Here is a 26,557-nt window from a genome sequence, read left to right as displayed (position 1 = left end):
GCATGTGACTTCTAAGCTGTCTATACCCATAAATATTGGGGGCTATTGATATGAGATTTTTTTTTATACTCCTCTGGCCCCAAATGTACTTTATCAGATTGTTTTTAGGACTCATGAATTAATGTAAAATGATATTCGGCATTAGTCTATTGTAGTTTAATATCTTTTTAAATATTTATTGTATATGTTTTAATGGATTTTTTTAATCAATACTGTGATTTTATGTACACTTTTATGACCTAAATCGTCGAATAAAGTTTATAAAGTAAAAGACTCTTGGTGCCTTACTTTCATCCTACTTTTATTAAATCTTGCCCTGTCCTATAATGTCAGGCCCCAGGTCGAACCCAACATCTGTGCTGCCTCCATGTGGGAGCATCTTTGAGCACAAGTGCTAAAAACCTGTAGGTGGGTAAACACATGCAAACCCGCATGCACCCAAACACAAACCTTGCACACAGTCAGGCACATGGGACAGGCTCACGCACATGCCAAGAACCAACACTGTTAGTCCCACCCGTTAGTCAGCAGCCTTCCGATAGGCTCCTGGCAGTCACGCAAGATTAAGGAAATCAATTTGGGACTCATGCCTTTAAAAGGCCACACTCAGCATCACGCCTCTGTTTGGCAATCCAGATTCTGATCCTGCATCGAGGACTTCTCTCGCCTACCTGACTCCAGTCTCCCGGGTTCTGCATCAATTTTTTTTCAAGCAGCCATTGCCTTCTGCATGTCTTCTTCATCCTTGGGCAGCATTTTCATGATAACATGCAAAAGATAAAAAGACAAAAGAACGAAGCTAAGTAGATTTCTGTATCATGCACTTGCGCGAGAGTGTCTAGGCCTAACACTCCTTCCTTGACATGTATGAACAAATATTCTAATCAAAGCCTTCTGAGACAAAGACTGCATAGCCTGTGATTGGATCTCCTAAGGCTTCTGCATAACTCCATAGCGTACAGAGTGTTAGCAAGTGGTTTGCCACGCTCCAGGTGGAGAGAGTCTCTTGCAACTAATGCCCCAATGTGCAAGTGCTATTTTTGAACTAAAAATTGAAAGCCACTTTCAGCCACATACCACGTTGGAGTCGGATGCAGCTGCACCCACTCCTCTACAGGTGGCACTATACCAAACTGGCAAAAGACCGCGTGACGACATAGACACAGTCAACACCCTGAGGTGGGATGGGCTAAAGAAAAGACGGTGCACACACCACTAGTGTGTGGGGAGGGGCCAAACGGACGGGGCTTATATGCGAGTTCACATGCCTCTTGTGTGTATAAAAGGACAGGCACTGATCAGAGAAGCTCGTGGTCACAGGAACTGCACAGGGATGGAGCACGTGGAAGTCAATTATGCTAGCTCATTGCACCATCAGGATTCAAGCAAGCCGGGCCGACGACGGCTGAAATGCCAGAAACCGGTCCCCGGTAGCTTGTCTCCTTCCCAGTATAAGAATTGGCTTGGTAGTTTGGTTTGCCCTGTTCCCATCATGCACTGGGACAGGAACAGACTAGTTTGCATGTAGCCAGGTTCTGAGCTGGGATGGTGCAGTGAGCTAAAAAACGGTGATGGATCAAGCCCTGATCTCTTGACTGGGTAGGAGTATTCTGCATCATTCAGAAACTCTGTCCATCACCTTTTCCAAAATTGATTTTATCCACACTAAGTGTGGGAGGGTATACTCAGACGTGAGTCCATAGCTCATTGCACCATCAGGATTCAAGCAAGCCGGGCCGACGACGGCTGAAATGCCAGAAACCGGTCCCCGGTAGCTTGTCTCCTTCCCAGTATAAGAATTGGCTTAGTAGTTTGGTTTGCCCTGTTCCCATCATGCACTGGGACAGGAACAGACTAATTTGCATGTAGCCAGGTTCTGAGCTGGGATGGTGCAGTGAGCTAAAAAACGGTGATGGATCAAGCCCTGATCTCTTGACTGGGTAGGAGTATTCTGCATCATTCAGAAACTCTGTCCATCACCTTTTCCAAAATTGATTTTATCCACACTAAGTGTGGGAGGGTATACTCAGACGTGAGTCCCTAGCTCATTGCACCATCAGGATTCAAGCAAGCCGGGCCGACGACGGCTGAAATGCCAGAAACCGGTCCCCGGTAGCTTGTCTCCTTCCCAGTATAAGAATTGGCTTGGTAGTTTGGTTTGCCCTGTTCCCATCATGCACTGGGACAGGAACAGACTAATTTGCATGTAGCCAGGTTCTGAGCTGGGATGGTGCAGTGAGCTAAAAAACGGTGATGGATCAAGCCCTGATCTCTTGACTGGGTAGGAGTATTCTGCATCATTCAGAAACTCTGTCCATCACCTTTTCCAAAATTGATTTTATCCACACTAAGTGTGGGAGGGTATACTCAGACGTGAGTCCCTAGCTCATTGCACCATCAGGATTCAAGCAAGCCGGGCCGACGACGGCTGAAATGCCAGAAACCGGTCCCCGGTAGCTTGTCTCCTTCCCAGTATAAGAATTGGCTTGGTAGTTTGGTTTGCCCTGTTCCCATCATGCACTGGGACAGGAACAGACTAATTTGCATGTAGCCAGGTTCTGAGCTGGGATGGTGCAGTGAGCTAAAAAACGGTGATGGATCAAGCCCTGATCTCTTGACTGGGTAGGAGTATTCTGCATCATTCAGAAACTCTGTCCATCACCTTTTCCAAAATTGATTTTATCCACACTAAGTGTGGGAGGGTATACTCAGACGTGAGTCCCTAGCTCATTGCACCATTAGGATTCAAGCAAGCCGGGCCGACGACGGCTGAAATGCCAGAAACCGGTCCCCGGTAGCTTGTCTCCTTCCCAGTATAAGAATTGGCTTGGTAGTTTGGTTTGCCCTGTTCCCATCATGCACTGGGACAGGAACAGACTAATTTGCATGTAGCCAGGTTCTGAGCTGGGATGGTGCAGTGAGCTAAAAAACGGTGATGGATCAAGCCCTGATCTCTTGACTGGGTAGGAGTATTCTGCATCATTCAGAAACTCTGTCCATCACCTTTTCCAAAATTGATTTTATCCACACTAAGTGTGGGAGGGTATACTCAGACGTGAGTCCCTAGCTCATTGCACCATCAGGATTCAAGCAAGCCGGGCCGACGACGGCTGAAATGCCAGAAACCGGTCCCCGGTAGCTTGTCTCCTTCCCAGTATAAGAATTGGCTTGGTAGTTTGGTTTGCCCTGTTCCCATCATGCACTGGGACAGGAACAGACTAATTTGCATGTAGCCAGGTTCTGAGCTGGGATGGTGCAGTGAGCTAAAAAACGGTGATGGATCAAGCCCTGATCTCTTGACTGGGTAGGAGTATTCTGCATCATTCAGAAACTCTGTCCATCACCTTTTCCAAAATTGATTTTATCCACACTAAGTGTGGGAGGGTATACTCAGACGTGAGTCCCTAGCTCATTGCACCATCAGGATTCAAGCAAGCCGGACCGACGACGGCTGAAATGCCAGAAACCGGTCCCCGGTAGCTTGTCTCCTTCCCAGTATAAGAATTGGCTTGGTAGTTTGGTTTGCCCTGTTCCCATCATGCACTGGGACAGGAACAGACTAATTTGCATGTAGCCAGGTTCTGAGCTGGGATGGTGCAGTGAGCTAAAAAACAGTGATGGATCAAGCCCTGATCTCTTGACTGGGTAGGAGTATTCTGCATCATTCAGAAACTCTGTCCATCACCTTTTCCAAAATTGATTTTATCCACACTAAGTGTGGGAGGGTATACTCAGACGTGAGTCCCTAGCTCATTGCACCATCAGGATTCAAGCAAGCCGGGCCGACGACGGCTGAAATGCCAGAAACCGGTCCCCGGTAGCTTGTCTCCTTCCCAGTATAAGAATTGGCTTGGTAGTTTGGTTTGCCCTGTTCCCATCATGCACTGGGACAGGAACAGACTAATTTGCATGTAGCCAGGTTCTGAGCTGGGATGGTGCAGTGAGCTAAAAAACGGTGATGGATCAAGCCCTGATCTCTTGACTGGGTAGGAGTATTCTGCATCATTCAGAAACTCTGTCCATCACCTTTTCCAAAATTGATTTTATCCACACTAAGTGTGGGAGGGTATACTCAGACGTGAGTCCCTAGCTCATTGCACCATCAGGATTCAAGCAAGCTGGGCCGACGACGGCTGAAATGCCAGAAACCGGTCCCCGGTAGCTTGTCTCCTTCCCAGTATAAGAATTGGCTTGGTAGTTTGGTTTGCCCTGTTCCCATCATGCACTGGGACAGGAACAGACTAATTTGCATGTAGCCAGGTTCTGAGCTGGGATGGTGCAGTGAGCTAAAAAACGGTGATGGATCAAGCCCTGATCTCTTGACTGGGTAGGAGTATTCTGCATCATTCAGAAACTCTGTCCATCACCTTTTCCAAAATTGATTTTATCCACACTAAGTGTGGGAGGGTATACTCAGACGTGAGTCCCTAGCTCATTGCACCATCAGGATTCAAGCAAGCCGGGCCGACGACGGCTGAAATGCCAGAAACCGGTCCCCGGTAGCTTGTCTCCTTCCCAGTATAAGAATTGGCTTGGTAGTTTGGTTTGCCCTGTTCCCATCATGCACTGGGACAGGAACAGACTAATTTGCATGTAGCCAGGTTCTGAGCTGGGATGGTGCAGTGAGCTAAAAAACGGTGATGGATCAAGCCCTGATCTCTTGACTGGGTAGGAGTATTCTGCATCATTCAGAAACTCTGTCCATCACCTTTTCCAAAATTGATTTTATCCACACTAAGTGTGGGAGGGTATACTCAGACGTGAGTCCCTAGCTCATTGCACCATCAGGATTCAAGCAAGCCGGGCCGACGACGGCTGAAATGCCAGAAACCGGTCCCCGGTAGCTTGTCTCCTTCCCAGTATAAGAATTGGCTTGGTAGTTTGGTTTGCCCTGTTCCCATCATGCACTGGGACAGGAACAGACTAATTTGCATGTAGCCAGGTTCTGAGCTGGGATGGTGCAGTGAGCTAAAAAACGGTGATGGATCAAGCCCTGATCTCTTGACTGGGTAGGAGTATTCTGCATCATTCAGAAACTCTGTCCATCACCTTTTCCAAAATTGATTTTATCCACACTAAGTGTGGGAGGGTATACTCAGACGTGAGTCCCTAGCTCATTGCACCATCAGGATTCAAGCAAGCCGGGCCGACGACGGCTGAAATGCCAGAAACCGGTCCCCGGTAGCTTGTCTCCTTCCCAGTATAAGAATTGGCTTGGTAGTTTGGTTTGCCCTGTTCCCATCATGCACTGGGACAGGAACAGACTAATTTGCATGTAGCCAGGTTCTGAGCTGGGATGGTGCAGTGAGCTAAAAAACGGTGATGGATCAAGCCCTGATCTCTTGACTGGGTAGGAGTATTCTGCATCATTCAGAAACTCTGTCCATCACCTTTTCCAAAATTGATTTTATCCACACTAAGTGTGGGAGGGTATACTCAGACGTGAGTCCCTAGCTCATTGCACCATCAGGATTCAAGCAAGCCGGGCCGACGACGGCTGAAATGCCAGAAACCGGTCCCCGGTAGCTTGTCTCCTTCCCAGTATAAGAATTGGCTTGGTAGTTTGGTTTGCCCTGTTCCCATCATGCACTGGGACAGGAACAGACTAATTTGCATGTAGCCAGGTTCTGAGCTGGGATGGTGCAGTGAGCTAAAAAACGGTGATGGATCAAGCCCTGATCTCTTGACTGGGTAGGAGTATTCTGCATCATTCAGAAACTCTGTCCATCACCTTTTCCAAAATTGATTTTATCCACACTAAGTGTGGGAGGGTATACTCAGACGTGAGTCCCTAGCTCATTGCACCATCAGGATTCAAGCAAGCCGGGCCGACGACGGCTGAAATGCCAGAAACCGGTCCCCGGTAGCTTGTCTCCTTCCCAGTATAAGAATTGGCTTGGTAGTTTGGTTTGCCCTGTTCCCATCATGCACTGGGACAGGAACAGACTAATTTGCATGTAGCCAGGTTCTGAGCTGGGATGGTGCAGTGAGCTAAAAAACGGTGATGGATCAAGCCCTGATCTCTTGACTGGGTAGGAGTATTCTGCATCATTCAGAAACTCTGTCCATCACCTTTTCCAAAATTAATTATGCAAAGGCCTCCATCAAGCATCATAGCTAATTTTCGACGATAGATATGGGGAGAACCCACACCTACCCAGCCTCGACAAAACACACATCATTAGGCCTAACTAACTATTTTAGGATGGCGCCGGCAAGCTGCCAGCGCCATCCTAAAATAGTTACTAAATAAGCTTCATCAGGAAGCACTAATAGATAAAATAAAGCAGGTGCTCGAGCACCTGCTTTATTTTATCTATTAGTGCTTCCTGTTGAAGCTAACTTAGTAACTATTTTAGGATGGCGCTGGCAGCTTGCCGGCGCCATCCTAAAATAGTTAAAAGTTCAACAGGTTTGAACTTTTGCCCCCGAAATCCGCCGCTCGCGGATTTTCAGTAAATTCGCGGATCGCGGATTTACTGAAAATCCGCGAAATCCGCGAGCGGAACGGATTTTCCGCTCATGATTAGCACTGATCACCTACCTCAATGTAAGGCACAAGAAATCAAGGACCAGGTACAACTCAACACCATGTCTACACTCCAGTACACAGCTGTGCCTGCAAGGACAATACCTTATTTAAAAACAGTTTATAACAGGTTTTCTTCTTCTTAGGATACTGCCAGAGTAAGAAATACTGAGTCTCTCTTCTGGGGTTCGAATACAGTGCAACAGTAGGGTGTGCAGTCTAAATCTCGAGTTTTTATTATCGACTGGACAGAATATCGACTACAGAATATCGACATGGCGGTAATATCGAGGTAAGTAATATCGATGTTAATGTTATCAATTTTTAAGTGTTTTAAAAAATATCGAAGTATAAAATATCGAGTAGTTCATATCGAGTGTAGAAAATATCGAGTTTTTGTATAAGTAAAAAATATCGAATGTCAAAATATAGTGTTAGAATATCGAAAGAGAAAATATCGAGTGTTAAAATATCGATTTGTGAAATGTAGAATGTTTATAATGTTGTAGTTTTCATTTTTTTGTAAAATATTGTTTATGTCTGTTATTTAATGTAATAAAATGTATAAATAATTTAAATAAAAATAAATAAATATGTAGTTAAAAAATAATAAACAATTTTAGGAGCGGGTTTTGGGTTTTTAGGGGAGTAGGGTGGGAAGTGTTTTAAAATATTTACAAATTAAATTTCGAAATTAATTTAAAATTGATTATTTATATTTTGAGAATTATTTAACATTTTTTATTGTATGAAATATTTGTGTTTTAGGATTGTGTAGTGTAATTTTTGGGGAATAAATTGTGAATTTTTGTAGAAAATTTTAAAATTAAATTGCAATAATTATGTTAAGTTATATATTTAAAATTACAAAAATATTACAAATGTATTTGTGTTTGAAATGTTTGTGTTTTAGGATTGGGTAGTGTAATTTTTGGGTAATAATGATGGAATATTAAAAAAAAAAAAATATTGAAATTTTTAAATAAATATTTTTTTTAATTTATAAATTTCATACACATTTTAAATTTAATTACATAATTTAGTTTTAGGACTGGTTTGTGGTTTTTTGGGGATTAGGCTAGGAATTTTAAAAAAATATTAGAAAATAAATTTATTAATTAATTGAAAATATTAAATGTAAATTTGTATTAATTTTAGAAATGTAATATTGTATACAATATTACATTTTGTAGGAGTGTGTTGTTGAATTTTTGTAAGGTATATAGCTTTAGTGTCCAGTATCTTTAATGAGTTTATACTTGGTGGAGTGGGAATAGTAATTTGTAAGGAGTGAATGTCCAGCATCTTCTCTGACTTTATACTTTGTGGAGTGGGAATAGTAATTTATATGGGTTTAATGTCCAGCACCTTCCCTGAGTTTATACTTGGTGGAGTGGGAACAGTAATTCATATGGGTTGAATGTCCAGAAACTTCTCTGAGTTTATACTTGGTGGAGTGGGAATAGTTATTTATATGGGTTTACTGTCCAGCACCTTCCCTGAGTTTATACTTGGTGGAGTGGGAATAGTAATTTATATGGATTTACTGTCCAACACCTTCCCTGAGTTTATACTTGGTGGAGTGGGAATAGTAATTTATATGGGTTGAATGTCCAGCACCTTCCCTGAGTTTATACTTGGTGGAGTGGGAATAGTAATTTATATGGGTTTACTGTTCAGCACATTCCCTGAGTTTACACTTGGTGGAGTGGGAATAGTAATTTATATGGGTTTACTGTCCAGCACCTTCCCTGAGTTTATACTTGGTGGAGTGGGAATAGTAATTTATATGGGTTTACTGTCCAGCATCTTCTCTGAGTTTATACTTGGTGGAGTGGGAATAGTAATTTATATGGATTTACTGTCCAACACCTTCCCTGAGTTTATACTTGGTGGAGTGGGAATAGTAATTTATATGCATTGAATGTCCAGCACCTTCCCTGACTTTATACTTGGTGGAGTGGGAATAGTAATTTATAAGGGTTTACTGTCCAGCACCTTCCGTGAGTTTATACTTGGTGGAGTGGGAATAGTAATTTATATGGGTTGAATGTCCAGCACCTTCCCTGACTTTATACTTGGTGGAGTGGGAATAATAATTTATATGGGGTTACTGTCCAGCACCTTCCCTGACTTTATACTTGGTGAAGTGGGAATAGTAATTTATAAGGGTTTACGGTCAAGCACCTTCTCTGAGTTTATACTTGGTGGAGTGGGAATAGTAATTTATATGGGTTGAATGTCCAGCACCTTCCATGAGTTTATACTTGGTGGATTGGGAATAGTAATTTATAAGGGTTTAATGTCCAGCACCTTCTCTGAGTTTATACTTGGTGGAGTGGGAATAGTAATTTATATGGGTTTACTGTCCAGCACCTTCCCTGAGTTTATACTTGGTGGAGTGGGAATGGTAATTTATATGGGTTGAATGTCCAGCACCTTCCCTGACTTTATACTTGGTGGAGTGGGAATAGTAATTTATACGGGTTTACTGTCCAGCACCTTTTCTGAGTTTATACTTGGCGGAGTGGGAATAGTATTTTATATCAGTTGAATGTCCAGCACCTTCCCTGAGTTTATACTTGGTGGAGTGGGAATAGTAATTTATATGGGTTGAATGTCCAGCACCTTCCCTGACTTTATACTTGTTGGAGTGGGAATAGTAATTTATATGGGTTTACTGTCCAGCACCTTCCCGGACATTATACTTGGTGGAGTGGGAATAGTAATTTATAAGGGTTTACTGTCCAGCGCCTTCTCTGAGTTTATACTTGGTGGAGTGGGAATTGTAATTTATATGGGTTTAATGTCCAGCACCTTCTCTGAGTTTATACTTGGTGGAGTGGGAATAGTAATTTATATGGGTTTACTGTCCAGCACCTTCCCTGAGTTTATACTTGGTGGAGTGGGAATAGTAATTTATATGGGTTGAATGTCCAGCACCTTCCCGACTTTATACTTGGTGGAGTGGGAATAGTAATTTATAAGGGTTTACTGTCCAGCACCTTCTCTGAGTTTATACTTGGTGGAGTGGGAATAGTAATTTATATGGGTTGAATGCCCAGCACCTTCCCTGACTTTATACTTGGTGGAGTGGGAATAGTAATTTATAAGTGTTTACTGTCCAGCACCTTCTCTGAGTTTATACTTGGTGGAGTGGGAATAGTAATTTATATGGGTTTACTGTCCAGCACCTTCCCTGAGCTTATACTTGGTGGAGTGGGAATAGTAATTTATATGGGTTGAATGTTCAGCACCTTCCCTGAGTTTATACTTGGTGGAGTGGGAATAGTAATTTATCAGGGTTTACTGTCCAGCACCTTCTCTGAGTTTATACTTGGTGGAGTGGGAATAGTAATTAATAAGGGTTGAATGTCCAGCACCTTCACTGAGTTTATAGTTGGTGGAGTGGGAATAGCAAAAACTTTGTAGAGATATACATTTTGGTTGGTAGAATATTACAATTATTATTTGTATGTAAATATATTAAGTATAGTAGTAATTTTATTTATTGTTATATTAGTAATACATTGATAAAGAAATCACAATTTTTATGATTTAAAAAAAGAATTAATAAATAATTAAAAAAATATGTACATTATATTTTATTTAGAAAATCAAAAAAGGAGACACACACATGATTAAGTGAAAACATTTACAAACAGTTTATTAAGATGTAAATAGAAATGGGAAGTACAGGAAAAGTTTTTATTTGCAGTATAATTTTGTAAGTGAATAGTTAAAAAAAATGTAATAGCAAGTAAATAATTGTATATTAAAAATATTTATAAATTGCAGTGAGATAATTTTTATTTTAATTCACATATTGGAAATGTAAATTTTCATAACAAATATAATTACATAGTGTACAATTTATTTCATAACAATTACTTTAAATCACATACAAAATAGAAATATTTTAATAGTTAACATGTTGAAAATAATTGTTATATTTGTTGTGCATACATTAGTATTTTATAGTACAAATCATTGATAGATACATTTGTTACAGATTTCAAAATAGTAACATTTTTGTTGGTTACAAATTGATAATATTTATTTTAGAAATTAATAAAATTAATATTGAAAATATTAATATACATTTTTACAAAAGTAAATAATGAGAAATAATTTTTAAACTGTAGATACATTTTGTAATAACATTAACATATTTATAAGCATAAGGGTTAGCAGAAAGTGAATGATAAAAGTAATTTCAACATTTTAATGAATTACAAAGTGTGCACATAAATAATATTTTCTTTTTTATACTTCATTAAATAATATTGTAAATAATTTTTTTAAATAAATATATATTTATAATTATTTAACAAAATTATCAGGAGAAATATTATATAATGTAAGCCTATATTTTTAAATTTTAATGTAAGAAAACAGAAAATAAAAAGGCTTTTCAGTTATACAGGGATTATTTTTTAACCGCGTAATGTTATTTTGTTTGATTTGGTACTGGAACAGCTCGCAGTTGGATGCTGCGTCGCGTTGGAGAGGGTAAGTTTGTTTTTGTTGTATTTTATAAGTTAGTAAATTTAATTTAAGTGTAAGTGTGGTGTATTTAGGTTGAGTAGGAATGTAATATTGATCGTACATTGTGTTTTAGGTGTTAGCTCGAGTGTACGATATTTAGGGCCTTATTAGGATGACGGGCGGACTTTGCCCGCCCGTCATCCCATCGTATATCGGGACCGCCCGCCATAAGGGCGGGGGTCCCGGGGGTGCTATTAGGATGTGCCCGCCATAGTGGCGGGCACATCCTGTATTTTCAGCATTGTGGCGGGCGGTGCTCTCTGCACTGCCCGCCACAATGCTGAAAATGCACTTTCACATTGTCATTTACAAAGCGGCAGGCACCGCGTGGTGCCTGCCGCTTTGTAAATGACAATGGTACCCCCCATGTGCATCCCCCACCTGTACTTCACTCTGGGGGCCCGCAGGGGGCCCCCAGAGTGAAGACCGCATGCCTTTCCATGGCGGCATCACCGCCGCGGAAAGGCACTGAAAACCAGACATCATAATATGGCTGGCGGTGTCTATTAGACACCGCCACCATATTATCGCAAGGCGACCGGGCGGAAAAGTGGCGGACGGTCTTTCCGTCCGCCGTGGTCCCCCCCGCCATCCTAATATGGCGGGGGGAATCTGGTTATGATATCGGGCGGATTGTCTCCGCCAGGCTGGCGGTGGCTACTGCCAGCCTGGCGGACGCAATCCGCCCGATATCATAATGGACCCCTTAGTGTTTATCACGTTTTAGTGCTAGGTGTGTGAGAGATGGTTTTATGTTTAAATGTTACTAAATGCTTATGTTGATTGTATAAATATGTATTTTTATATGTGTATGGGTGTATTTGTGTGGGTGGGTATGTCTTTTTTCTATTTTTAGGATGTCGTCGCCCTTTTAGTTTTTGGAGGAGGTCCGTTTTTTTTTTTAAAGTAGTTTGATGAGTATTATATACTCAGATTTTTACACACATACTTTGTTTTCGGGTTTTCCAGGAGCGATTATTTTTTTAAATTACTATTTTCGGGTTTTGAAGGATATACTTCGTTGATTACATTGGAGAGGAGTCCCCATGGATTTGCTTGTATTTTTTCATTTTTTTGGGGGCTTCCTTGGATTGTATGGACATTTTGGATTATTTGGTATGGATTTTTTTACATTGGATTACTTTTAAAGAAGCGACAGAAACTGTAAGTATATAAAGAAATGTTTTTGGGTGGGAAATTTGTTTTAATTTGTTGTATTGCTATGTTATATGTAACAGTTTGAAAGTAAATTATCATAATAAATGTAATAAATGTGTTTGAAATTTATTTGATAATTTAATTACAATTTGTTACATATAGTAATGGTAATGGTATATTTATAAATGGGTAATGTTGTATGTATAGTTGTGATATATTTTATAGAATCGTTTTAGCTATCATTGAGAGATACTCTAGTCCTCTGGTACTTGGATAGAGGGTAACTTGGCTTTGGAGTGTGTTATACATTTTTTTGGTTTGTTTAGTTAATTTTGGTCCTATCAGGTTTACTGGTTGCTCCATTCGGAGCTCTTGGTAACTCTGCTCTTTTTGTAGGGATTGAATTAATTTGTAAAGAGTAGGTGTTCTTCTGCCTGTGGTTGCTTGGAAGGCATTATGCCATCCCTCAACTGCGTTGTTTTTTTTTGCTTCCTTATTTAGGGTGCTAAGGTAGACATTCCACCAGGCTATTTGATATTTAGGTTGTCTTCTATGACCTGTTCGGTGTAGCCTTCCTACCCATGTATCTTCGAAGTAGTCAAGCATAGGGCTTAATCTTTCTTCGTTTCTTTTACAGTACGGGTTGTCTATTAATAGATTATAGTGCTCTGCAACGTCTGTTACAGGAACATAGGCTAGAGAAATACGTTTTTTAATTTGATAAGCAAAGGTGCTATCTGTGGCGTATTGGAAACTTAATGTAGATTTCTGTAGATGTCGCCATATACATTGATTAAAATGATAATAGCAACCTTGTATTGCTGTGTGTGGGTATATTTTAAGGATACTGTTTATCATTGCTTTTTCGAAATCAATGATAATTTTTTGTAGGAAATAGTCATTAGTTTGTGTTTTGACTTTGGTTAGGATTTCTTGGTAGGTAGATTGTTGTTTGTTTGGTAGGAGGGCATATAGGAATGGAATATTAGCATTTTGGAAATGACCATGGATAGTGTACAATTGGTAAAAAGGTTTAGGACATACTGCAAAAGTACCATCCATCATCCAAGTTTGGCATTGGTTTAGTTTAGTCATGTTGTCTGTAGTGGCAAACAGTATTATTCTTTTATCTTTTGAGTTGTTGTCATATAGTATAAATGGTTCATTATTATGAGTTAGACAGAGTTCAGGGGGAAATTGCACTTCTTCAAAAGTTTTAGGTGTGGGAGGAGTAGTTGCTGTAGCTCTTTTTTGTCTAGCTATGGTTCTTTTAAGGGAATCTATACTTGGTAGTTGGCTAGAGGCATGTTGGGGTAGAACACTTAAATGCTGTTTTAGAATAGCAGTTGTTGCTATATCAGTAGTAGTGCTAGCTTCTTTAAGGGAATCAAACATTTCTCTAATCTCTATTTCTGTAACATTGGGTGGGTGGTTATGTTCCTTAGTATAAGTTGCAGTAGTTTCCTGAGTTATAGCTCTCCCATTACATTTGTTAGAATAGTATTTAGTGCATTTCCAAAAAACTTTCATATCTTTCTTTTTCTCTTGAGTGTATACATATCCCATGTAACAAAGAAGCATTTTCCCTTTCTGAGAATACACACATTTTGCTCCTTCAGTCAAGTTTGCTTTTTGGTGCTAGGAGAAATTAAACATTACATTATTAGAAAAGTATTTAAATAATGTATTTAGTATTATAATAACATTGACTTGCACGTTAATTATTTACCAGTTTATTTCTTTGTTGAAGTCAGTTGTTGCTTTTCTTCGAATTTTTCTTTCTGCTGTATTTCTTCTGTACCTGTTAAGATGGAGAAGATGTGTTACAAGAATGTATATCTGTTTATGTTTATTTTGTTGTGCTCTGCTAGCTAGTTTGTCCTTAGTTTTCTATTTATTAAGGTTTTTAGTCATTTCTTAGATTAGATAGCTACTTTTTATCTTTTTTCTTTGAAGTGTTGATGTTGTGCAGTTTTTCAATAATTTCTCATTATCGGTCGAAAATAGAGTAGGAATAAAAGAGATGTTTCAGTTATTTGTTTTCTAAATACAGGTTTGAAATCTTAGATTTACGTCTTTTAAATATATAAAGGTGGTAGTACTTACTTTAGATAGGTGTAGCTGGTTTTTGGTAGAAGTCAATCCGTTTTCTTTCAGCAAACTGGCAGAGTTTCTCCTTCCTTTTTTTTGGTGTTTTAGATTGCGATTTTAGCAGGTGTAATCCTTCTTTTTATAGGAAGTGTTAAATTGTTTCTGAAAGTTTATTGGTTATCCACTTTGATAGCTTGTTCCTTTTGGTTTATTTGAATTTTTTTACTTGTTTTGGTAATTGTTTTCCTTAAATGGGTGATGCCAATTAATGTTTTTTTTATGGGTAACTCAATTTTTTTCAATGGTTAATGGCGTTTTTTAAGATTTAAAGTGAAAGAATATTTATTATGTGCAATAAGCAATGTTTTATTATTTGCAATGTTGTATATGTATTATAAATTGTATATTTGATGTAAATGTTTTTTTTTTAATTGTTAGAAATGTTTATTGAATGTTGTATTATTTTAAAAAAGTATATTATGTATATTTGTGATGTGTATAATATGTATTTTTTATTAGAAAGCGCATTTTGTATGTATTTTGTAAAGTCGATATTATTTAATTTTCGATATTATAGTATTCTATATAGTGATGGTCGATATTTTGACTGTGTTTTATGTTAAGGATTGCTGGTCGATGTTTTTACATGCGATAATATTGATGGTCGATAATGTTGTAGTCCATTTTACTTTATCGATATTGTGGTTTTGATATATTTGTTATTTCTTGTTTAAGTATTGGGAGTCGATATTTTTGTAGTCGATAATTTGTCATCGATATTTTGTCTAGTCGATGTTCGGTCTGTCGAGGTTATGTCAGTGATTCCAACAGTAGACATCCTGGGGGACGGTCACAGACAGAGAAGGCAAAACCATTGAGCAGATTCTATTTCCCTGCTTTGCTTTTTTTCCTGTCCCTTCCCCCCCATTTCTTCCTCCTGGTGGGTGCTTAAATGCTTAACAGGGTTAGTGCAGTTGGGCGGTGTTGGATTACTCACCTACAATGTCGCTCCTACTGGGTTAGTGAAACCGTTTACAAGTATTGTGGTGTTTATTGAACAGTCATGGAGTCACAAGACATCCTCTGCCAAATTCATAGCTCACCAGTTCATGTTCTCAGAGGCAATGGAATACCCCAAGGCAACTTCACAAATAGACACCCTGATGTTATAGGATGCCATAATGGATATCCTACTGAGGGAAATATGTGCTGTTGGCACAACCTTGTCTACCATGAACACTAAGACAACAGATCTGATAGCAGAGGTGAACTCAATTTGCCAGGAGACCTAATCTTTTCAAGTTATGTTGAATAGGTTAGACAAGAGAGGTTGAAGGAGGAATCCAACTGCAAGGAACTTCCTGACTTTGGGGCGAGAACTTAAATACCTAACACACAAGGTCCCTGACCTAGAGATCAGGACCAGACGTGCCGACTTCTGCATCTACAATGTGATGGAAACTGCTGATAAATAAGGCACGCAGGGCTTCTTAATGGACATGCTGCCAATACTACTTAAAATACAACTTTAAAAACTCTTAGAATTCCTGAGGGCTCACTGAATCGGGTCATGTTCAAAATTACAAAATGAGCAGCCACAACCAATCACAGCATGTGCATTGTCATCAACACATTAAAGCTATCCTCGTGGCTGTAAAATGGAACAAAGGATCAATCTTATATGAAGGTCATAAAAACATTTTTGGGCACGTTACTTAGTTGACACAAACATTAAGTGTAAATTCATACATTGTTAAGTCATATTACTGGTCAGTACTGATAAAACTGATATGGTCAGGAACTGCAGTAGAGATGACTTCAGTTGCTAAGGAAAGAAACAGTGGCTCAGCCAATAAGTCTGACTGTATTATTGAAAGTGCCTACTCAATGATGTGTTAGTTTGTGGGGTTGCATGTTTTGGGGGGGGGTTGCGCAAATGTGCAACTCAGTGAAAGAGGGAACTGGAGAAGTGGATGGGTGAATGTGGGTGTCTGGGCCTATGTGAATTGGTTGGTGGATGTGAGTGGGAATGCCTAATGTAGGAGGGTTAATGTAAGTGGGTAGATGGGTAAATGTAGCTCAGTCAAGGCTGAAAGTGAGTGAGCAGGAAGTTCTAAAAACAGTTTCTGATTGTGTCCTGTTGGTAGGAGTGAAGGTGCCTGTATAAGTCCAGAGATATTGTGTCCACGCAGTGAGGGTAATAAGGACACTGACTGCTGTCATCATGAGGGAGCACAGGTGATCTAGATATAAAACAGAGACTAAACTATCAATAAAGCTGGGTAAGCATCTTGGTGGATGAGGACAGAACCTCTTCTCTAATCAGATTAACATACATTACTGTAAAGTGTTAAATGCATAATAATCTCAGAGGCACCGATCATATTTTTGTGGAGCACTATATCTTAGTAGCCACAACAGTGTATGCCATGAAACTAAAGTACACATGTATGGGAAATTAAGGACTAAGGAGACAGGTGGTATGCGATAGATGCATGTTAGATCCTGAAGGACAATGCTGTCTTGAAAAAGCCTGCAAGTGATATAAGGAGGAACTCATTTTCAATGTGCATATTGTTCGAGGGTTTTAGCAAACCAGGCTGAAGTAGAATGAAAGAGAAAAAGTGCGCACCGCAAGGAACAGAAGCTAGAGCGGTGTGGTAAAAGCTAGGTGCCACATATTTCACACAAAACAGTGGGACACGGTCCACTTTCGCCACATGAAACGTCTGCAAATTATACGAATGCTGCATGCATTGTTTTTCAACAGTCACATTTTTGTCTAATGTTGTCGGCTGTGGTACAGGAGTGACTTGTCATTTAGTCCAGAGGCTACAAACCATGTCGTATGACTTAAAGTAGGGTTGGCCTTTTAGCTGTTGCACTGCACAAATGTTCCTGGAGATTTTTAATTTCTAATCGATTTGCTGTGAACCCTCTCCGTAACCGCCATATCTGGGATGTTGCTGTTGTATTATGTTCCATTGTAATATTTGTATAGCTCTTAATACGCCTTGTGGGACATTGAAGTGCTGACCTACACGGATAGCAAGGTCAGTCATGAAGGGCGTGAAGTCAGAAGGGCGTTGTTTGTGATTTGAGCTATCGTGGGTCGTACTTTCTTGTTTATTTATTTAATTAATTATTTGTTTATTTAATGCGATTTTATATAGCACGAACATTACCCGAAGGTGTCAGAGCGCTTTACAAAAGAACCAGTTGCGTTACATAAGGACTTTGGATTACATGAGTTACATAAGTGATACAAACAGGAAAAATTTGCAAATGTACAAGTTGTAAAGTCACACAACGAAGAGATACACTCAGAGATTTGTTTGCAAATGTACAAGTTGTAAAGTCACTCAAGGAAAAGATACAAACGGATAAACTCTAAACTCATAGCAATGGTAGTAAGTACAAAGGTCTACTATATATACTAGTGGTTTGAGTTATATATAAATATATATACAAATAGTAAATTTACTCATGATTACATTTTACCAGCGATTAGGCTTGGCCAAATAAATATTACATATTTACAGAGTAAATTGAGAAATAAAACATCAAAAGTGGTAGAGAGAGGTGGGGGGGAGAAGAGTTGTAGGCTGAGATTGGCGAGAGGAGGGAGAGGGACCTGAGGGGGAGAAAGATATAAGGCAGTCCAGCAAAAGAGAAATGCCTGAAGTTCAGCAGGATGGAGTCCAACGGACTAAAGGACAGGACAAGAATCAACAAAATGGTGGACCCGGGTTGTGGGCTTCAAAGGAAACCATCACAAAAAGGCAAGATGCACCAAGTCAAGCTCCAAAAAACCTGGAGAGCAGAGTTCTATTAAGTAGGGTCGGGGTGGGGGCACCCAGCCACAGCACCAGGGGAGGATGGAGGGCAATAGAATGACTGCTGTTTACGTGCACAGGCACAGTACCGCGAGGGCATCAGGGTTAACAATCAGCACATCATGGAGATTGAGAACTGGAGCGAGCCTCTGAACAAATAGGGACCAACAGCAAGTGCTGCCGAGGAGCACTCTGCCATCTTGTGCTCAGCAAGCGCGTCTCTGACCGGGGAGTTTAGGGCTGGTGGTGGGACAGGTCATCGGAGCCCCCTACCATCAACACTGGAACATCAAGGGAACCCAGGGTCATCAGCAGTGCCCCCACTCACCGTCTATAATCCTGTGGTGCTTGACAGCAAACAGTGAAGACCTCATGTATTCAGCGTGGCGTTCTCCCCTCAAGAAGCACATCGACAGCCGCCAACTCTGCTCTGATCTCCTGCACCGTGAGTGGCTAGGCGAGGCTCGCTGGAGTGCTAGGGTTTTCTGAGACAGCGTGCGCTCAACGTAATAATACATGCTGCGGGCGGTGGATTAGTTTTGGCAGCAGTGATGGCGGCGCTCCGCTGATGCCATCTTTGGCTCTTCTTCATCACCGGGGGGACTGCAGCTAGGTGGCACTGGAGAATCGCTGTGTTGCAGCCAACCGATCTCTGGGTGTGGTGAAATCGAGATGGGCTATTTTCAGGGAAATTTCACCGAAAAGGCAATCCCTAGCCCGGGAGCTCACGGCCAGAGCTCCCTACTCATAGGCCATCTTGGTAGTTGTTGTGTGTGATGGCCACAGGCGTGGGCATCGTTTTATTGAAGGCAGGCAGTGCGTGGCGGTGTGATGGGTGAGGGTATGTGAGAGATACCCCTGAAACTTGTAATTGGGAGAAGGACTAACCAGCTTAGCCACATGGGTCATGGGATGCTGCTTGCCTTTTCAACACTGATGAGTAATCTGAGGTGGGCCAGTATTAATATTGCAACATACCAGACAGAGATACTGTCAAATGAGTAAAAAGGTCGGCAAAAAGGGCAATAACAGGAATTACCGACTTAAGCAGCACTCATGAACCATGTGCCCTTGGCCCAAAAATAAACTGAAAAACAAAATTAATGCCAAGGACGGAGTTGTTTATAGGCAGGGTGGCTGCCCAGGTGTAAGCATCTCCCATATTTTCAATAGGTGGTTGGTGGCAAACATCCTGTGCCAGATAGGGGTTAGTATATCATTCCTCAGTTAATGATTTCCTTCTTTACTACACTAATATCGGCATAACGCTTAGTCTACCACCCAATACCTCTGATAACTCTGTCATGTAAGCCAACTCTCCCAAGTATGGATATTTTATCAGAAAAATCATCTTTTTTGTACATTTTGTAAAATAAACACGAGAGGGAAATCAATGAAGGTAGCTGCTAATGCTTTCTTCTCAGTGCATCCATATCTGTACTTTGTATACCCAGTGTATTTATTTATTTTTCATAAATAACGTAATTAGGCTAAAACAAAAATAAGACAGAGCACCAAAAACAAGCAACGTTTATGTATATTTAGGCAGATCATCTATTTGTAAGCATGACCATTTCAAGTTCTGTAAGTTGACATTCCACATAAAGGTTACAGTGCACATGTACTGAAGGCACCCACACCTTGGTGCCTACTTACGAGTATGTCAGAGTGCAGCACAGCAAATCACCTTGCTGCACTGTACTACGTGACAGGGAAAGGGCAGGACTGTGCCACTTTCCTGCCTTTTCCCCTGCGCTTGGCAGACTATCACCAGTGCAAGCACCTTTGCACCAAGGTGCACGGGGGCCTGCATTGCATGCAGGACTGTCTTTGTGCAGGGAGGGACACCTTGTTGCACAAAAACAATCCTGAGAGGCACCTTTCTCTTGGTATGTGTGCTGTAGAATGCAGCACACTTAGAAACAGGAAGTATCAAGGTGAAATAAAGATATTTCTCCATCACCTCACCTGAGAAGGTTATGTTTTTGATGCATTCTCAGATCTACAAGGTCTGGTACATCTGGGAATGCGTAAACAATCATGGGAGTTGTGTGGGAACACCCACAAAACACCCATGTAATGCCTTCCCAGAGCAGAATAAGGCAAAGCAGCGATTTGCAATGGGTTGCCTTACTCCAGATTTATGGAGCCACTAAGGGCCATAAAAAGTGACCTTGCATAGCTTCATAAATCATGTGCACGGTTTGCGTCGTTTTTGCATCATGTTGTGTTGTGCAACAGCGATGCAAATCGGCTCATAAATAAGCCCCTAGTGTACTCCATTTTTGTCCTGTTTTGCTGTTGATGCATTCAGTTTCTGTACCCCAGTGGCTTGTTTCTCTGCTTTTGGGCTTACCTTTATGTCCTTTAAGGCTTTCAGGAGAAGTTAATGAGATATCTCCAGCAGATTAGGGATTTGCAGAAGGAACAAGGCTTTGCACTAGTGACTGGAAGAGGGGATGGTGTGTCTCGACAAGGGGATGGTATAGCAGACAATTCCGTTTTACCTGCTCAGGCTCTGAAAATTCTCAGCACGGACATGAAAACATGGGTGGCTGTGGAAAGAAACCGAGTCCCATGTACAGCCACAAACCCCACATTTCCCCAGTGCTGAATGCTACTGCACCTTTATACCTCCATCAGAATCCAGCAACCTAGGAGCTCAAAGAGCACCAAGGTCTGCTTTGGATTCCAGAGTCCACCAATGTTTCTTAATACAATGACTCTGATCATTCAGTTCAGCTAAGTTTACAAGTTCCAACCATTTAAAAAAAAATTGGAAAACACCAAGCTCCCTATACCCACCAAAACCTACCTAGAACATCCTTCCACCCACAGCAACGTATCTTTCACACCCCCTCAATGCAGCCATCTCTGTCAGTCTTATTAATCATCCACTCAATTCATTCTCCATACATACCAGCACACCCACCCACACCCTGCCCACCTTTTAATACTTCATTTTTTGCAACCAGAGAAAAGAATGAAACAATAAGAAAAGCCAAACAGAAAAATACTTTTCATAAATGCAAAATTTACAATTTTTAACAATGATTTAATACACTTGATTGGCCACAACAAAAGGTTGACGCGTTTCGAACCACTCCACATACCAGGGTTCTCTTCAGGACCAGAAAGCTGGAAAAATCACAAAACTGTGTCTAAGTTAATGACCATATTCACAAGAGGTGGGTGCATTGAGGGGGTGTGAAAGAAAATTTGCTCTGGGTGGAAACATGTTCTATATAGGTTTGGCTGGGTAAAGGGAGCTTGGTGTTTTCCATTTTTTTTTTTTGAATGGATGGAATTGTTTGTGATTTATACATGTGAGTATTCAATACATTTTGATTAATTTGTACTGAAAAAGAGGTACATGGTGACATTGTTTCCTTCCAATGGGCTTGGTGTAGTTTGATATTAAGTATCAGTATCAGCGTTTTTTTGGTTTTTGTTAGATTTGGGGTCAGCCGCGCCGATTAGAGCCAAAACCCTTCTTTGTTTCTTGGTCTGTTTACAGGTTGTCCTCTAAATTTGAATAAGAACTAAATTGAACTCAAGTTTCACGTCTGGTGTTCCATTGACGCATAGTGGCAGCTTTACTAAGGACTTGCAAGTTGTCCTAGCAATGTATGTTCTCAAATGGGATTTATTAAGCCATGCAAGGAGGTTTTTGCACCGCCTAGCATGACTTTGTAATGTAACGAAATGGAAAGCAATACAGTGGCTTTCCTTGTGTTGAGTTAAACATTTTGTTGGGTGGAGAATGAGTGTTTCCGTACATCTGCCCATGGAATTTGATGCCATCCCAAATTTTCCAAGGCAGTAAAGCTAGGATTGCCAAAAATGGTGTGCCTACCATAGAGAGACGTAACAAGAAGAAATATCTTAACGTCTCCTCGTTACATTCTCTTCCCAAGGGCAATTCTGGTGTATTTTCTGAGAAAGCTGGATTTAATATTACTTTTGTCTTCCTTACACCATATGTTAATAAAATGGTTTGAGAGGGTATATGGGAAGAAGGTTCTAATGCTCAGTATTTTATATACTCTGAAATGGCTTACTTGTGAGTCAGCAGTATACTTATAAACATAATGAACTCTTGTGTGAAAACGCCTCCCATGAATAGGAAACTGCAGTTTCAAGATGCTCTTCTTGCAATGAACAGAACAGTCTAAACATGATAAGATGGCCTCCAGAGACATGGACTTAGAAAACTGGTCACCTTCTCCATTGACAGTGAACGCCAGGATCTCAGAAAGGTAATTCTAGGATTGGCATTCCATCTTAAACCTCATGGGGACCTAGCCCACTACTGTGGGACTCATCTATTAGGCAGTGGTGAAGGTGTTTAAGCCTGTGTATTGAGGGGTGAGGAGAATACTAAAACTATATACTGTGGAATTCTGACTCCTTTCTCCATTTTCTGTAAGGAAAAAGAAGACTTCTCAAGTAGACAATATAAAAAAAACCTTAGTCCATTACTCCTGTGGAAATACCTAAAATGGAAATGAGGGAATGAGCATATGTTTCTGCATGTCATCACAGTACAGAAAAAATAGTACCCCTATTGATAGTGTGTCCCTCCCAACAATTGCGGCTAGACATGAGAATAGAAAATCATTCCTGTTGCCTGGCTTGGATACGAGGAGAGTGGGGTTTGGAATGGGTTTGCAGTGTGGAACTCAAGCTCTGGTGTAAGCATAAATAATAATAACAATGTTACAATACAAGGGCTCTTCATAGGCTATGTACTAAAATGGAAATACTTCCTCAGAGGAAACCCACATCCAGAACAACAAGGAATGCCTGGCAGAGGTTGAAGTGGAAAAACAGGACTTCTGGCTTAAATTTTTCTAATATCTAACATCTTTTTTGATGTGTTTAATTTTGTACTAGAGAATCTCTTTTATTCTTCATGTTTACAAACATGCTCTCTCTTTCATATGGAAGAGCTCCGAACCAAGGACTTGAGTAGTTTGTGGGAATGGTGATAGTGTGACCATGCATTATAAAAAATAAAGTAATCCTTGCTGTACTTGATAAATATGTTGTAAGTCATCTCAGAGCTCCATACCCTTATAGAGAAAGTTGGCCTTCTCCCTCATTTCTCTCTATAGTCATGGAACTCCTCTGTGACATCCGATATCCTTATATTGTTAGATAGGAGGCACTATGTCCCATATATAAATATATTTCCATTTGAAACGAAGGCTGTCCCAGAGCTAAAGCTGTCTGTGTCAGGGACGTTTGCCTTGCAACATTTAAAATATAAGTGCAAGGTACCATGAAGTCAAATAACTCTCATCAGTGTTACCCAAACTGTGGGTTGGGTAGCCAAAGTCCCAACAATAAATAAAGATGCCTTTAAATTCTGTACTTATCATGTCACATTTGCTGTGCTTCAAAGACAAAGGTGAAATATCAGGATATATGTTTTGAGAAATTGCTGCTTATTTTTTTAACATGGAGATGTATGTTTACAAACTCCTCTCACTTTACAGTCAGAGAAAGAAAGGCAAAGTGAATTATATGACGATAAAGTAAAACTGTATACCTGTGCAAATGTGGTAGCCTTTTAAATAGAAAATGTGCTGTTCGTAAATGACAGTGCGCTACCGCAAGATGCTTTACTTAAATTAAACCATTAAAGCTAGCAGCAGCTGCTACCTGTTAGCAGCTTTGGCGTGGGGGAAAGAGGCGGGGTGGGGGGAAGAGGCGGGGGTATTGGCAAAATTGGTTAAAAAAAACACTTACCTTCCGGACAGCTGGTCAGCCATCACCTCTCCTACGTCCTCTTCCTGGCTTCTTGGAGAGGGAGTCAGGAAGCACCAGGGCTTCCAGGCTCCCTTCAGCCTATCACAATGCTGCAATGCAGCGTTGTGATTGGTCTGAGCACCGTGACACAGAGCTCAGCCAGGGGCAGGCGGAGAGGGCATGTTCTCCATGCAGGCTGTAATGCAGCCTGCATGGAGAATACGGTATGTGCGCATGACTGTTTTGGGCAGCCCGAGAGGGCCGGCCAATCACTCATGCTCACATAGAGAGTGCAAACCACTCCGCCCCCCACTCTGAGAACATCCCCGCCCCACAAAGACGCCACAAAGGGGAAAACTAAAATGGTAATAACCTCAGGTTATTCTCGTTTTATTTTTCCTTCTTTTACACTGCAGAAAGCAGTGAGGCGATGCCCCTCCTCCTTAGCAGAGGAGCCGCCACTGAGTTAAAGCTAGGTAAGTCATGGAAGTCTTTCGTTCTAAAAATGAGTGTTTCTAAAAAGTTAAGGAAGCAGTGTCTTACATGTATGTGAAAAGTTGAAACTGTTGCAATGGAAGTGGACCCTATCAATGTTTAAGTTAATTTGAGGCACCTAAGTCAGTTCAGCAATCAGCACACTGCCACTCCGCTTATATCCAGATGACGCCCGAGCTGGTAAAGAGAAAGACGCTGACCTTGTTAACATATGTTTTTTTTTAATGATGAATTTCTTTGCACCCGCATGGAGCGTCCCCGGCCACACACAGTACATGAGGAAATGCTTAGACATTAAAGCCACGTCATATTGAGGAAAGCTAGTTCAAACACTGCCTTTATGTAATAAAAAAAATAATGTTTCTCTTGGGCATAGTTCACTACAAATTATGCGTTGCTTTAAATTGTATAAGGTTTCTTCGGTTCCTTTACGAGCAGAGAGGCGCAGCATGTGAAAGTCACTGGTCTTTTTTATGTATGCGCATATTTACATTTTTATAAAACTAAAAGAATGTTCCAGAATGTAGTCTACTGGAAGGCTGTCTAATGTCTCTTTTACTTTTTGGGGATCCAAACATCTGGCACACATTTTTTAACAAGGCAGTCCAAATGATAATATAATTTACATTAACATCCTTTTCCACACATTAGAAGGAAAAGAGATGTGAGAAAGCTCACTGTGCGCCAAGGCGATAAACAGCCCAAGCTGGGCTCCTCCTGCACCAACAAAATGGAATGGATTAGGCGCTGTAACCCTTTCACTTCAGGGCACATTCTGCACTGAAGGAAAAAAGGTGCGCATTGTTGACTTTTTGTGAGCTCAGCAAGGCGTGTCGTAAAACCAAATTAAGCAACACAAAATATACATGAAAACATTACAAAACATCCTCAATACTGACATTTCAAGTTCCCCTGAGGTTCTGAAAGACCTGTTATGAAATGATCAACTAAAGGAGTTGTAGTAACTTGTATTTTGATTAAATGAAATATATTTTAAATGAACATTCTTATTTTATGGTTAAATATACATCCAAAAACAGAAAGATCTTTTATAGATTCTTTCTGAATGCATCAGCATGGGTTTTGATTTAGCTGAAGCAGAGGAATGTTATGAAATCTACTGGTGATTATAAACATTTTCAATAATACTTCCAGAGATAAACGATTCCAAAAACTAGACCTGGTTTAGAATTCTATGCTAAGGGAAAACTCCGCTGTTTTTTAATAGAAGTGCTAAATCCGATTGAGAATGCACCAGCAGGGTGTACCCCACTACACTATTCCTCTATCAGGCACATTTTAGTCAGTGTATTCTCCAATGGATTTAGCACTTTCACCACTTATCAGAGGGTTTTTCATTCATTCCTACCTGACTAAGCCTCTATGAGTGCCCTACATTGTGTGTGTGCGTGTGTGTTGGGGCGATTGGAGGGGGAGAGGCTCAACATTTATTGCACTAGGTAAAATCTGATTCACCCAGAATTTAAAATTAGACAGGTGCAAAAATCTGCACCTGCTACGATCTCTCCCATGAAACTGGGTAATTACATTGTATGTGGATGTGGGTGTTCTCTAGATGTACCGATCTTTGTTAGCCCTTTTCCCTGGTAAATTTAACCTACCACGGCAATTGCAGCAAGACTCTGGATCCTGATCCCTGCACAAATAGTTGGTTGCTCAGGGATTGGAAAAACGTGTCACTCATTATGTGGGCCTAAAGTGTGACTGCAGGAAGGGGGGAGTTATTAGTAGATGAGGGTAAGCACCTTCAGCTAATAATAGAAATACCACAATCACTAATAAGGTCCAGTCAAGTCTCAATAAATTAATCCTTGCTCAAACCTTGGTAGCTTGGCAATAAGCAGTCAGGCTTAACTAAGGTAACAGGTGTGTAAAGCATTTAATATCTCCAAAACAGTAAATAATCATAAGACACAACACAATAAAATTCCAACACCAATTTATAAAAAGAGACTATTTTTATCTATAAAATCACACCAAAACAACAAAGAGAAACTGGAGATATGAACTTTTTATTTATAAACTGTAATATAGTGCTTAAAAGCATGAAGCACCAATCACAGCTATCTGGTCGCAGTGGACTGGGTCGAGCCTAAAAGTTCAAGCTGACCGTGACGGGGCGCGG

This window comes from Lissotriton vulgaris, chromosome 11 (genome assembly GCF_964263255.1).
Source record: "Lissotriton vulgaris chromosome 11, aLisVul1.2, whole genome shotgun sequence".
NCBI lineage: Eukaryota > Metazoa > Chordata > Amphibia > Caudata > Salamandridae > Lissotriton > Lissotriton vulgaris.
This window is presented reverse-complemented; position numbering follows the sequence as displayed.